Raw genomic sequence first — 14,779 nt, forward strand, 5'->3', positions numbered from 1 at the left:
TAAATGTGCTATCGGCGGCTGGGAGGAGAAACCTGGCCATTATCGAGTGGGTCATGAGTAAACTTACACAGAATGAACGTATAGTTTATTTTTTATTCTATTATACAACTGTACATATGATAGCCTTTACAGCGCTTTTTCTTTTGCAGTGACAGTCTGCAGGAAGTGAGTTGATGGGTCCAGGTATAATTCATTCGTTCGTTCCTCCGATTGAAATATACAGCAATCCAGCACAAAACACCGCGAACAGTGTGGTAAAGAAAAAAAAACAAGCTTCGAAGAAAAAGAAAATGAGATCTCCGTCTTACCCTCAACAGCGAATTGCTAAATGAGTCCTTTGGATTAATACTGAGATCAGTGAACAATGTTGTCAATGTTGTTTGAGATAAATTTCTCATAATGCAAATCAAGTACCAACCGTTGAAGTCAAGAAAAAAAACGGAACTCAATTGAGCGGATAGCTATCTCTCGAACTCAAACCTATGTCTTCGCAACTTTCCAGTTGTTACTTGAGAAATTTCGTATTCCAGGTAAAATTAGACTCAGTACTATGGTTTACTCCAATCCAAAAGGCACAGCATTGATTAATCGATACTCCTAGCTAATGTTTTGTGCGTCAGTCTGGTTGAGCTTTTGTCTCAAATTGGACACATGCCAGGAGCCCATGCTCGTCCTGGGAAGTTTACTTGCCAACTTTGCCACCATGCCAGGGTCCGGTTGTTCAAAGCTCGATTAAGCTAACCCAGGATTAACATTAAGAATTTTGATTTCAGTCTTGTAACTTCTCGGCGAAGTTTTCTGTTTATAACGTTTGTCTTTCAGTTTTGAACTTGACTAAGCTCAAACTGCACAAAACGTGAGCAGTAAAAAACCTTTTTATACAAGAAAAATTAATACTTCGGTTAACTTTTAATCCTGGGTTAGCGTTAACCGGCTTTCAAACAACCCGGCCTTGCAGAGTAATATACTTGATGAGGTGCGCAGATGTCCCAAACTCACTCCTGTAGGAAAAGAAGAATGAATTATCTGTCCATCCATATAAGAACGGTTTTCATTTGAGTGTCAAAATGTAATTGGTTTTGCGTCAACTACGCCACACGATTGGCTTATAACACTAGCGCCACTTTTTCTACAAATCATGAGTAGAACCAAAACCAATCGTAACTCTATCGCACACGTTTTCCTGCGTTTGGCGTTAGCGTTGTCACGTTGACTTAATTCCAAGAGCCATATTTTATAATGATTCAGAGAGCATTTCATTCCATCCCTTCTATGTTAGAATACTGGCCCTGTAGATGAAAGAAAACAAACACACAACGCCAGTGATTTCTCCATTTTTTTCATTATTATTTTTATTGCTGCAAAAACTGCAGTATTGTAACCCGACAAAGACAGCTCTCGTCCCAATGACTTATTTCATTCGGTACTGTTAACATCGTTGACGGGTAGTTGCCGTTGTCACTGGAGATAAAAAAGGAAATAATAAATCATTCTAAGTAATTAATGATATCATTCGAAAACATGCTCTTGCTTTCTTGTCTCCTTGCGCTCTTGCGCTTAAAACGAAGAGAAAGACGCGAATGGAGAGAGAAGGGGGTTAACGAAATGATGCTAGTACATTTCTGGAAGGACGAAAAATTCTGCCAGCGTTTTACTGCTTTCAGCTTAAAACTCGTCATCAAACGTTTGTGAACCCAATATAACAACCCTTAGTTTTGTATTAAATCGGAGTGAAGTAGCTTTATGGGCGTCTAAGCCTCTTTGACTCACGGTTGCGCTGTCAAGCAGAAGTGTTTCAAATCAACGCCGGGTTGTCCAGGTGTTCAGCGCTTCAGTCAAGGGCGGTTATTTAAACGTTTGCTCTCATGTGCGGCGCTTATTCAAGTACGGTCTTATTTGAGTAACTACGATTCTTAAAAGTTAGTTTCATCATCAAATGCTTTTCTCGTTAAACGCGTTTTCAGATCTTCTGCTAACAGTCGGTTTAACATTACAGCCAGGCTTTCTGTGAAAAACAAAGGGTCTTTGAAAGAAAAATATATCAATATTCATAGATTTAAAATTTACCTGAGGACCCCTGCGACAACAATTCTGATCCGGATAAGGGCAATATCCATAGCCGTCGATCGCACATGAAGCACTGATGCAAAAGTCTTCGGGATTTTGTTGTCCGCAGGGCGGCAGTTGACGACTTTCCAATACTGCGTCATCGAATTCACCTGTTGAAACACCAATATGGGTGGAAATTCCTAAGTATAAACTTGTATGCTGCACATCTCTTCGAGTACTTTTCTTTTAATTTGCTTCGCTCATGTAATTTTTAAATCTGTCCCTCTCCTTTCTCAATAGCTGACTTGGGAGCAAAGATCAAGTAATTTTCGGCCAAGTTGATAAGGATTATATTAAATGTAATAATACATAAAATATATTCTGCTCGTACATTCTCGGTATTGGACTGGAACTAGCTTGCAACTGTGGCTAATGCAGGAGTCTTTTCAAATACAAATGATATTTATCTCTTTTTAATAATATTTCCCGCATGAGCCTCCATTGCATGCTAGTTCCAGTCCACTGACCGAGAATACGAATATGTTCTATTCCACAGGACCAAAACCATGTGCGTACATCCGGGTTACAAAGGCATTCGCCTAGCTTTTACTTCACATAAAGTCCACGTAATGTCAAATCCGATTAAAGATAAAGTGAACTACAGATCTAGAGGGGGAAACATTGGCTTTGGGGCGCTTATTACAAAGGGGCGCTTATTTGTAAAAACGGCCCTCAATGGAGAGCTCGAGCGCACTGAAAGGAGCGCTTATTGGAAGGAGGGCGCTAACTCAAATCATTGTGGTAGTTATTCTACTTTTCTTAGTTAGCCAAATCGAAATGTCAATTGTATTCCCCTAGAAAGACATTCAAGTAATTGAGACACAAAGATTTCACGTCCGCTGGCCAGTCAAATGCTCAAACATTGAGCTACATAACATTGACTAGAAATAACTATGATATATAACTAGGCCTAGAACTGAAAAGTGTGCCTCTTACTGTTGATTGATTGACATATATTTCTTTGACAGTTCCATTTTTTTCAGAGAACTCAGCGCTGCATCAAATCATGACCTAAGCTAACTCAATGTCGGCAAGCTCGGAAATGAACTAAGAGGGCATATAACTCTTGTGTGTTTTTGTAAACAATTCTTAGTGAGAAAGGATGAGTAATTTGATCGGGAGACTCTACAATTTTACAATCAGTTCTAGCATTTGTTAAAATACCTTCTTGGGGATCCCATCGTCCAGGAGCTCCCTCCAGCATCACCGAAGACAACAGAAGAATAAACGAAATAGTCTTCACGAGCGACATCTAATCCTTTGGGCACCGTTGGTAAGAGGGAAGAAAAGAAAATACTGTAAAAAACCTGCTGTCGAGGGAAAACATATGTGGAATCTAGACCAATAGGGTAAAACTGAAGACCTTGCCATCGAATAATATCCTCTTCAGTCCTATCGCAAAGATGTACGGGAAAAGAATTTGCTCACTGCCGACTAACACCGGCACCAAAAGTGGTCTAATAGAGAAGACAGTTAGAAACGATCAACAAAAAAAATCCCCTGGGCTATCGAAGAAGTTAAAAGAGTCTTCCAGTGCATGGTAAGGTTTTATGAGTTATTTTCGCCCAGGACAGAACGATGACTTCTTGTGAGAGATCTTGACTTAATTTAATTTTAATTTTGGTGTTGTAGGTCGATAGAAAGTTGATTTCGGCAATAAGTCTACAACTTAAAAATAATCCTGAAATAGTACCAAGGCACAAAAGCCCACGGTGAAAAACTTATTTTTGGCTATTGGAAACAGTGACATTATATTGTGTTTGAGGGAGTATCTCACCTTGACAGTTGCTATCCAATATAATAATACTCTAATAACGAGCAATTCAGCACTTCCTCAATGAAAAACTGCTGACGGAATCATCAACAAAGCTATAATAGTGTGCGAAGATAAACGTTTTGGTTGTAACAATTAAGCCATCGTAATGAGTATCGTGACACGCAACGATTGGCCACGTTTGGGTGAATAAATTACACAAATAGTGCGCGACAAGTCTCTTCGATACCGAAGCAATGTAACGGTTTCCCAGGTGTGCTGTTCCGTTCTGTTCTCCGTAAAGTCTCCCTGCATTACCATAACAAGTCAGTTGAATCTTCCTTCAGATAGTGCGTCACTCATACCAATTTGTAAATATATTTCTCGCTAAAGCATTGTGTGTAAAGAAAAACCGTGACAAAAACTCATTTTCGGAAAGAAACTCATTTTGTTTGAATTCTCATGCCGGAGGGCAAACTGAGTAGACAAGTCTGACAGAGGCGATTGTTTTAGATCTCTTGTTCTTTTCACTGAGAGCCTACCTTGGTGAAAATCATTGCAGTTGATGTACGGTCTCACCATAACACAGGGTATATTAAGTGACTGAAATGTTAGTTTCATGTTACTTGCAAGTTATTTGATTCGTAAATAGGTAAGTATAATATACAATGGTACAAGTTAAAATAATTAAAAGCGAGGTTAAGCTGATTAATCGAATTACTAATTGGAAAGGCCATGGATGTTGAATAAACGTGACAACTAACACAATAAGTCACATATATTTCGACTCCACTCAGAAGCAAGTGTGGTTAAATTTCATAGCATAGAAATAACTTTATCACTTAGTAGGCCATGCGAATTCCACGTGTTGCACGCGTACGTTGTTTGGTTTGATTGACAATAATGCGAGATCACACGAAACTCAATGCTCCGCATTGGCGTCTTACTAAAGGCTGGTTTTCACTAGCGACGGAGTCGGAGCCGGAGTCGTGGTCGGAGTGATAAGAGCGCTTATAACTTAGTAAAAATCGAAAATCAGATTCGTATGCGAAGTCGTAAGCTCGACGGAATCGGAGTAGGAAGAATCGCAACGTTTCCATTTCTTCCGATTCCGTTTACGACTCCGTCGCTTAGGATCCAATGAAAACTACATTGTTGGAGTCGGAAGGAGAAACGGAAGAACCAACCAATCACAAGGCCCGGAATCAAACATTGTGATTGGTTTATTCTTCCGCTTCCGCTTGCGACTCCGACAATTTAGTTTTCACTGGATCGTAAGCGACGGAGTCGTAGGCGGATGCGGTGTTCTGCTTCCGACTCCGTTAGTTTGATTTCATTAGATAGTATCACTCTAGGCTTCTGAGTACGACTCCGACTCCGACTCCGTCACTTAGCTAGAGAAAACCAGCATGGTGCAACGACATAACGGGTAACAGAGAGTTGTAACATATGCTCGGGTCGCCTCGGTAGCATTCTCGGGCCTAAATGGTGCTTTGGTTAACCTAAATAGCGCTTAGGTTACCCTAACTAGCGTCTGGATTAGCCCGAACAGCTTTCCTATTAGTGTAGATAGCACCAACTCGACAATGATTGCGAGGATGTGCTGAAAGCTATTACTGTTTCGCCGTTAAGTGTTTTACTAACAAACCATGAAAAGAAGCATCCGATAAATAACTCAGAAGGTAGGTGTTTACTTACACAAGTCTTAACAAGGAAACCGGCTTTACTTCTGCGTACCAAACCACAGTCATTATTGAACATTAGAAAGCTTTGTTGAAAGCCTGGAATATATTCGGTTTTGCTCAGTGAAGACCACGTCCAGATTCCAGATTGCTGAAATTATTAACAGTTACGTTAGATTCTGTTTTGCGTAGTATCTACAAAACTTAACGAGGCCAATGAGTTTGGATTCTTTTGAATTAAGGTGGCTCCCTATAGTTTTACGATCGCGCGAGCGCTGAGGAAGTAATCTGCGCGCGCTCAAAGGAAACGTCAGTGTTTGTCGATATTTTATTACGTCAAAGCGAGCACAAAAGGCAAAACTGACGGTGAATTTTCTCGCGTTTCCTTCGGTGAAATTCCGTAAAATTTGGCAGATTGGTAGAGAATATTTTACTTAAAATAAAATATCGAAAAAACTGCCTTTACAACCCCGACTTTTTTCGTGTTTAAAATTCGTATCCCGCTGGAAGCGATGTGATGTAAAAATTTTGGAAGATTTCACCGAAGGAAATTCATGAAAATCACAAATAAAGCCATAAAAACAGTAAAAAACACTTTTGTTTGGGCATTTATTATTTAAGACTAAATCCCAAAATTTTAACAAAGATGATAGCAAAACACTATTTAATCATTGCTTATTACATGTAATAAGTTTGAGAGGACTAGGTGTGAAAGCGAATTCAAAGACAGCATTCAAAACATAACACTTGCGCGCGCAACGCCATAAATGATTATCCTATGGAGCCACCTTAAATGTGCTATCGGCGGCTGGGAGGAGAAACCTGGCCATTATCGAGTGGGTCATGAGTAAACTTACACAGAAAGAACGTATAGTTTATTTTTTATTCTATTATACAACTGTACATATGATAGCCTTTACAGCGCTTTTTCTTTTGCAGTGACAGTCTGCAGGAAGTGAGTTGATGGGTCCAGGTATAATTCATTCGTTCGTTCGTTCTTTCGTTCGTTCCTCCGATTGAAATATACAGCAATCCAGCACAATACTGGTCGAATACCATAGCAAAATGCTTTTTTTATCCTAGATCTTCATCGATTGGTTTTAATTGAGAAACTACTGCAATGGATCTTTCTTGTTTGATTAATTTGCGCCGGAAAACCCCCACTTTCGTATTCAAAATCCCTTTGACTGAACGTCCTCAGTTTAAACACTTACCAAAACTGGCCGCAAGGGCTCCTTAAAGGAACATGAAAAGACGATACGAACACAAAACACCGCGAACAGTGTGGTAAAGAAAAAAAAAAACAAGCTTCGAAGAAAAAGAAAATGAGATCTCCGTCTTACCCTCAAAAGCGAATTGCTAAATGAGTCCTTTGGATTAATACTGAGATCAGTGAGCAATGTTGCCAACGTTGTTTGAGATAAATTTCTTATAATGCAAATCGAGTATCTCGGATCACAGTTTTGGCGCGAAGGAAACAAGATGGAGTCTTAAATCTTTAATTGGTATACTTCTAAAACAGTAAATACTATACTAGAAGTTTAAAAATAAATAACTCAAAAAGTAAGATGTTAGTCTGTCATACTCGCGTACGAATTGATGAAGAATGTTGTCTTTCGCGGTTATTTAATATTGTAAGATCAATGTATGAAATGCATTGTGGTATTAAAAAGAAGGGACGAATGGCAAAGGAAGCAATGCAAATTCCCTCAAATTTCCGCTCCTAGCTCGGTCAAATGACTTACCTGTCAACAGTCACAAGGGTTGTGAGTAGAAACACAGCCAAAATGGCGACAACTGTAGCGGACTTGTTCATCTTTCACTTTTGCTAAATAGTCACCTGTGATCAAATAGTTTGAATGAATTGATTGAATGTTTGCACTACATAAATAACTCAAGACTACTAGCGATACGTCTTTTTCGTTGAAGAACACAACACTTAGAAGTTTACATACCTCTTGGCTTCACGACTATTTTTTACGAGAGAAGACAAAAACGTATGAGTCAAGGTTGCCAACTTTTTGCCATTAGAGTAATATACCTAGGAGCAGAAGTGTGCCAAACTCACGTCCCTATCGATAAAGCGAAGTATTTACTAACTATTCATTTATATAAGCGTGTAAAGGGTTTAATTAATTGTTTCCTTTCTTGAAACATAAGCTTGGGATGCCTGTGTAGACGTAGGATTATTTCGAGTTGACCTTAGACATCGTTGAGTTCTTTAACAAAGTGTTATTATGTTCCCCTTTTTCCAGCCATGAAGAATATTTCAATAATTCGCCGGTCTCTTGAGTTGTGTCTTGGAACACGAGAACAGGGCTCGAGTGTTCGACAGCTGTGTTCGACCGAACATGTTTCAGGTTCCATAAGCTGTGAAGTTTGAAGAGCCCCAAACATGGTATTAAATCGATGGACACAGGGAAACCATTATGTGGAACTGAATATAACCACGCATGCCCAGGACAGAAGTACATCATGGGAACATATATATTAATGAAGTCAAGCTTTTTGTTAAGTGTTCACGTTTAGCTCCGATGTCGATCCCATGTTCACTTAGTTTCAAAAGACATGTTTTATTACGCCGGATTGAGAGAGTATTTCATGCCATCCACCATGTTAATTTTGTCGAGGTGTCTTGAGGATTTTAACTTTAGTCTCAAAATAGACACAATCTACCTCCTAGCTTGACGACAGTTCCACCGCGATTGGGTCAATGCGGCCAAAACTTTCTGTCATCCCGAAAAATATTTTATTACTAGAACAATGTACTACGTGCAGACTAGGATTATCTCCAGTTGACCTAAGACATCATTGAAGTCTTTAACAAAGTGAAGTGTCTTGAAAAACGAGAACAGGGTTCAAGTGTTCAACGGAACATTCAGATTCCATAAGCTGTGAAATTTGAAGAATCTGAAAGACAGCTTTAAATCCATGGACATATGGGAACCTGGAAATTGGAAATGAATATAACCACAGCTGCATAGGATAGAACTACATTACAGTATATTAATGAAGAAAATAAATTTGCTTTTCGCTAATTGTTCAAAGTTAGCTCGGATATCGTTGACATGTTCACTTAGTCTCAAAAGCCATCTTTTATTACGATAGAGGGAGCATTTCATTCCATACCTTCTTTGCTAGTAAACTGAAAAAAAAAAAACAACAACAGCAGCAACAACAACAACAACAACAACACAGAACGTTTCCCCATTTTGTTTTTTTATAGCTGCGAAAAAATACTATTGGAGGACAAATTATCCAAGCTTTATACTTCTTTCAGGTAAAAGGGAAGCACTAATTGAAAACTCAGTGATAAACGTGTCTGACCCGAATGGGACAGTCCTCGCTTCTTGCCAAAAATGGAGTAAAGTATCGTGGCTTTGTATGAGCGTGAGCCTCTTTGAATTCTGGCGCCTTAAAGTCTAATTAAGTGTTTTGAATGAGCGGCACCTTTTTTCCCAGGGGCACGATGCTTATTCGAGGACCAGGGACTTATTTGAGTAAATACGATATTTTTGGGGGTTAACTACATCATAAAAGGCTTTTTTCGTAACACTCCTCTAAGTGCTGTTCCCTCTGCAATCTTCTGTTAGCAGTCATCTTCACATTTTAACCTATCTATGGACGGCAAAGGATCTTTGAAAGAAAAGAAAGCGATATATTGATGAAAGTAAAATATACCTAAGGACCCTTGGGATAACAAATCTGTTCATAAGGAAAATACCCAAAGTTAGGGTTCCCACACGTGCAGTCCTGAACACCGACCCTAGCCGCAATTAACTATACCCTCAGGTAGGCTTTTAAAAATTCGAAGGAGACCTCAGGCAACTATGCACTGTTAGAAGTGTAATAATATCTATTTAGTGTTGAGTCATTTTTTGATTACTCCTTCCTAGAGAAACCAGAATTTATTTGTTATCTTCCCCTTTAGTACGTACACCTCCATAATGCAGGCACTCAGCTCTGCCTCGCAGGTGTCCAAGATACGTTCGACTGTATACTTGAGGAGAAAGTTTGTCCTGGTTGGAGGTTCACCCCCCACACAGACCCGCATCATTGGTGTGAGAACTATTCATACCGTTCTTTATAAATAGATTGAGGTGAAATGTTAACGAGGAACCTCGCAAAGCCAGCTAGAGTGACCATGTATAGAGCGTAAGGTGACTCTGGGAGCTGACAAGCCAGATACCTTTCTCCGTATCATTCACACTTTAGATATCTTTGATTCGCTTACTTAAGCCGGGACATTTATTTGATGCTTACCAATGTTCGAGCATTCCTTTATTACCACTGATGTAACTTATAATCCATCAAACTATTCTCGCTCGCGCACGTGATTCAGATCTAAGCCAGTAACTTGACTGAGTATGTCTTACCTAAAACTGAGGAATATTCGAGTGATATTCCCCAAATTTCAAGATCCGAGTGTTGCGAGAAAGATTTGAAGGATAATGGACACAATAGCCCCATTTGATTTTAAAATATGCTCGGGTATTTGTCCTCGGATATTATCTGTTCCAAGAAGCAAACAGTTCTGAGGAAAACTGAGCTTCTCGGAACGCATAATGTCGGAGAACAAATATCTGAGCATATTTTCGTGCCAAATAAAGGCTAATGGCTGCTATTGAATGGCAGTATGAATTCATCACAGCATTAGTGGTGGAAAGTGCTGGAAATTTGTTGCCAGCTTCCTTAAAAGTCCTTCTTCTGTACGCATGTACACGTATGTGAAAGTAATTTCGCTAAACCAGAGTTAAGTCATAACTGATCCCATATTATATCTCGCTGGGGCCAATCTTAGTGCGGAGTTGGTGTTGTAAACTTTTTTTGCTGTTTCGGATCAATCAAAATTCTCTTTTTTACCAAGTATCGATCTGAAGTTCAAAGAACAATGAAGAGAGATTATAATTCTTACCTTTAACCACCTTTTATTGCCTTGTAGTCATTTAAACAGTAATGGCATGCGTTTTTATGCTGTACTGATGTTTCTCAGTCTAAATAAAATGGTTGCTCGTGTAATACAAGAACTATTTGAAACAAATCCTATTTAACGCAAATCCTCATTTAAACTTGTATATTGTATAATCACGATATTAGTTGTTCATTCGTTGTTTATCATCATTCCACTAATGGCATGGCTCGTTAACGGGATTGAAATCTTAAGTGTTACTCTCCTGTATCGAATTCCAGCTGTTCATTGGAAAGGAGAGCCTTATTACATGCTACGACTCGTTTACAAGTAAATTACTCCTTTTCAAGTGCGATATTCCAGTTCCAGGAAAGAGCAAACATTGTAATACAATAATCTTGCATTTTCCCACTGCACAAGGCAAATAAGCGGGTTTCTTCTTCTTTTGTTTGTGTTTATGCTTATGCTTATGTCGTGGCTGTTTTCACTTGTGCTTATGCTTATACTTGTGCTTATGCTCTAGTGAAAACCAGCCTTAATTGGTCAATTTAGCGGGCCGTGCTCTCCTAAACGGCCCGCTAAAATTTACAGTTGGTTTTGCTGCCAAACTGTTTGGTGATTTATCGATAAGTGTTCCTACCTTTTATAGCAAGTGAAAGTTTAAAACTTTCTTACACTCTTAATTATGTAATAAATCCAGCTCACGACTTAAAAACAGTTTCAAACTGACTCATTTTGCTTTCGAGGTAAGTCAGAAATTTGAAGCCTTTCCGAGTCCGCGTGATGAATAGAAATCGTTTCCGAACCCGTCAGACACACAGTAGAGATATAATAAATATCTTACTAACCTTGTCTTCTCGGTCCTTACTGTAAGTTACGGACCCTCGCTTTTTCCCCTTCGATTTATGACCCGCGTGCTTCGCGCTTGGGCCATAAATCGAAGGGGAAAAAAACTCGGTCCGTAACTTACAGTACGGACCTCGAACTCGTTAGTAAAGAGGTATGTATGCGCATATTTTGGAGCATTCCACTGACTTAGTTACATTGTACACACTTTTAACTTCGCTTGCGGCTTTTTCTAGAACTATAAGGGAAGACCAAACATTGTAATATACCCTTGGATTTTACACATTCAAATATACAGCAATCCAGCACAATACTGGTCGAATACCATACCAAAATGGTTTTTTTTTCATCCCAGGTCTTCTTCCACTGGTTTTAATTGAGAAATCGCACTGCAGGGAGTCTTTCTTGTTTGATCAATTTGCGCTGGAAGACACCCACTTTCGTATTCAAAATCACTTTCACTGAACTTCGTCAGTTTAAAAGTCTGCCAAAAGTGGCTACGAGGTCTCCTTAAAGGAACATGAAAAGACGAAACGAGCACAAAACACCGCGAACAGTGTGGCAAACAAAAAGAACACAAGCTTCGAAGAAAAAGAAAATGAGATCTCCGTCTTACCCTCAACAGCGAATTGCTAAATGAGTCCTTTGGATTAATACTGAGATCAGTGAACAATGCTGTCAATGTTGTTTCAGATAAATTCCTCATAATGCAAATCGAGCAACAACCGTACGTTGAAGTCAAGAAAACAACGGAACTCAATTGAGCGGGCAGCTATCTCTCGAACGCAAAACTATGTCCTCGCAACTTTGGAGTTGTTACTTGAGAAATTTCGTATTCCAGGTAAAATTAGCCTCAGTGCTATGGTTTACTCCCATCCAAAAGGCACAGCATTGATTAATCGCGATCGATACTCCTAGCTAATGTTTTGTGCGTCAGTCTTCTTGTGCTTTTGTCTCAAATTGGACACATGCCAGGAGCCCATGCTCATCCTGCGAAGTTTACTTGCCTCTTCGCTTTACGACTGTTGTTTCGAGAGATGACAAATACGAACGAGTCAAGGGATCGTTGCCAACTTTGCCACCAGGGCCCGGTTTTTCAAAGGCCGATTAAGATAACCCAGGATTAACATTAAGAATTTTGATTTCAGCTATGTAACTTTTCGTGAGGTTTTCTGTTTATAATGTTTGTCTTTCAGTTTTGAGCTTGACTAAGCTCAAACTACACAAAACGTGAGCAGTAAAAAACATTTTTATACAAGAAAAATTAATACTTCGCTTAACTTTTAATCCTGGGTTAGCGTTAACCGGCTTTCAAACAACCCGGCCCCGCAGAGTAATATACTTGATGAGGTGCACAGATGTCCCAAGCTCACTCCTCAAGAAAAAGAAGAATGAATTATCTGTCCATCCATATAAGAACGGTTTTCATTTGAGTGTCAAAATGTAATTGGTTTTGCGTCAACTACGCTACACGATTGGCTTATAACACTAGCGCCACTTTTTCTACCAATCATAAGTAGAACCAAAACCAATCGTAACTCTATCGCATACGTTTTCCTGCGTTTTGCGTTAGCGTTGTCACGTTCACTTAATCTCAAGAGTCATATTTTATAACGATTCAGAGAGCATTTCATTCCATCCCTTCTATGTTAGAATACTGGCCCTGTAGATGAAAGAAAACAAACACACAACGTCAGTGATTTCTCCATTTTTTTCATTATTATTTTTATTGCCGCAAAAACTGCAGTATTTTAACCCGACAAAGACAGCTCTTGTCCCAATGACTTATTTCATTCGGTACTGTTAACGTCGTTGACGGGTAGTTGCCGTTGTCACTGCAGATAAAAAACAAGAAATAATCAATCATTCTAAGTAATTAATGATATCATTCGAAAACATGCTCTTGCTTTCTTGTCTCCTTGTGCTCTTGTGCTTAAAACGAAGAGAAAGAAGCGAAGGGAGAGAGAAGTGGGTTAACGAAATGATGCTAGTACATTTCTGGTAGGACGAAAAATTCTGCCAGCGTTTTACTGCTTTCAACTTAAAACTCGTCATCAAACGTTTGTGAACCCAATATAACAGCCCTTAGTTTTGTATTAAATCGGAGTGAAGTAGCTTTATGGGCGTCTAAGCCTCTTTGACTCACGGTTGCGCTGTCAAGTAGAAGTGTTCGGCGCTTCAGTCAAGGACGGTTATTTAAACGTTTGCTGTCATGTGCGGCGCTCATTCAAGTACGTGCTTATTTGAGTAACTACGATTCTTAAAAGTTAGTTTCATAATCAAATGTTTTTCTCGTTAAACGTCTTATCAGATCTTCTGCTAACAGTTGGTTTAACATTACAGCCAGGCTTTCTGTGAAAAACAAAGGGTCTTTGAAAGAAAAATATATTAATATTAATAGATTTAAAACTTACCTAAGTACCCTTGCGACAACAATTCTGATCCGGATAAGGGCAAGATCCAACACCGGGGTAGTCCCCACATGGAAAATTCATACAAAAGTCTTCCGGATTTTGTCGTCCGCAGGGCGGCAGTTGACGACCTTCCAATACTGCGTCATCGAATTCACCTGTTGAAACACCAATAGGGGTAGAACTTCCTAAATATAAACTTATATGCTGCACATCTCTTCGAATACTTTTCTTTTAATTTGCTTCGCTGATGTAATTTTTAAATCTGTCCCTCTCCTTTCTCAATAGAACTCTTGTGTCTTCTTGTAAACAATTCTTAGTGAGAAAGGATGAGTAATTTGATCGGGAGACTCCTCAATTTTACAATCAGTTCTAGCATTTGTTAAAATACCTTCTTGGGGATCCCATCGTCCAGGAGCTCCCTCCAGCATCACCGCAGACAACAGAAGAATGAACGAAATAGTCTTCACGAGCGACATCTAATCCTTTGGGCACCGTTGGAAAGAGGGAAGAAAACAAAATACTGTAAAAAACCTGCTGTCGCGGGAAAACATATGTGGAATTTAGACCAATAGGGTAAAACTGAAGACCTTGCCATCGAATAACATCCTCTTCAGTCCTATCACAAAGATGTACGGGAAAAGAATTTGCTTGCTGCTGACTAACGCCGACACCAAAAGTGGTCTAATAGAAAAGAGGGTTAGAAACGATCGAAAAAAAAAAAAATCCTCTGGGCTATTATAGAAGTTAAAAGAGTCTTCTAATGAACGGTAAGGTTTTATGAGTTATTTTCGCCCAGGACAGAATGATTACTTCCTGTGAGAGATCTTGACTTAATGTAATTTTAAGTTTCGTGTTGTAGGTCGATAGAAAGTTGATTTCGGCAGTAAGTCTACAACTTAAAAATAATCCTGAAATAGTTCCAAGGCACAAAAGCCCACGGTGAAAAACTTATTTTTGGCTATTGGAAACAGTGACATTATATTGTGTTTGAGGGAGTATCTCACCTTGACAGTTGCTATCCAATATAATAATACTCTAATAACGAGCAATTCAGCACTTCCTCAAT

General features: G+C 39.2%; 1 long non-coding RNA gene across 1 annotated transcript; it reads right to left on the minus strand.

The window, feature by feature from the left end:
• Positions 1-1,007: 1,007 nt before the first annotated feature.
• Positions 1,008-5,647, minus strand: LOC145487491 (uncharacterized). Its single transcript, XR_014049414.1, has 4 exons — positions 5,561-5,647; positions 3,274-3,367; positions 2,068-2,219; positions 1,008-1,461 (listed from the first exon to the last, which is right to left on the minus strand). It is a non-coding gene; the product is annotated as an uncharacterized LOC145487491 (long non-coding RNA).
• Positions 5,648-14,779: the final 9,132 nt, after the last annotated feature.

Source organism: Orbicella franksi, chromosome 1 (genome assembly GCF_964199315.1).
Source record: "Orbicella franksi chromosome 1, jaOrbFran1.1, whole genome shotgun sequence".
NCBI lineage: Eukaryota > Metazoa > Cnidaria > Anthozoa > Scleractinia > Merulinidae > Orbicella > Orbicella franksi.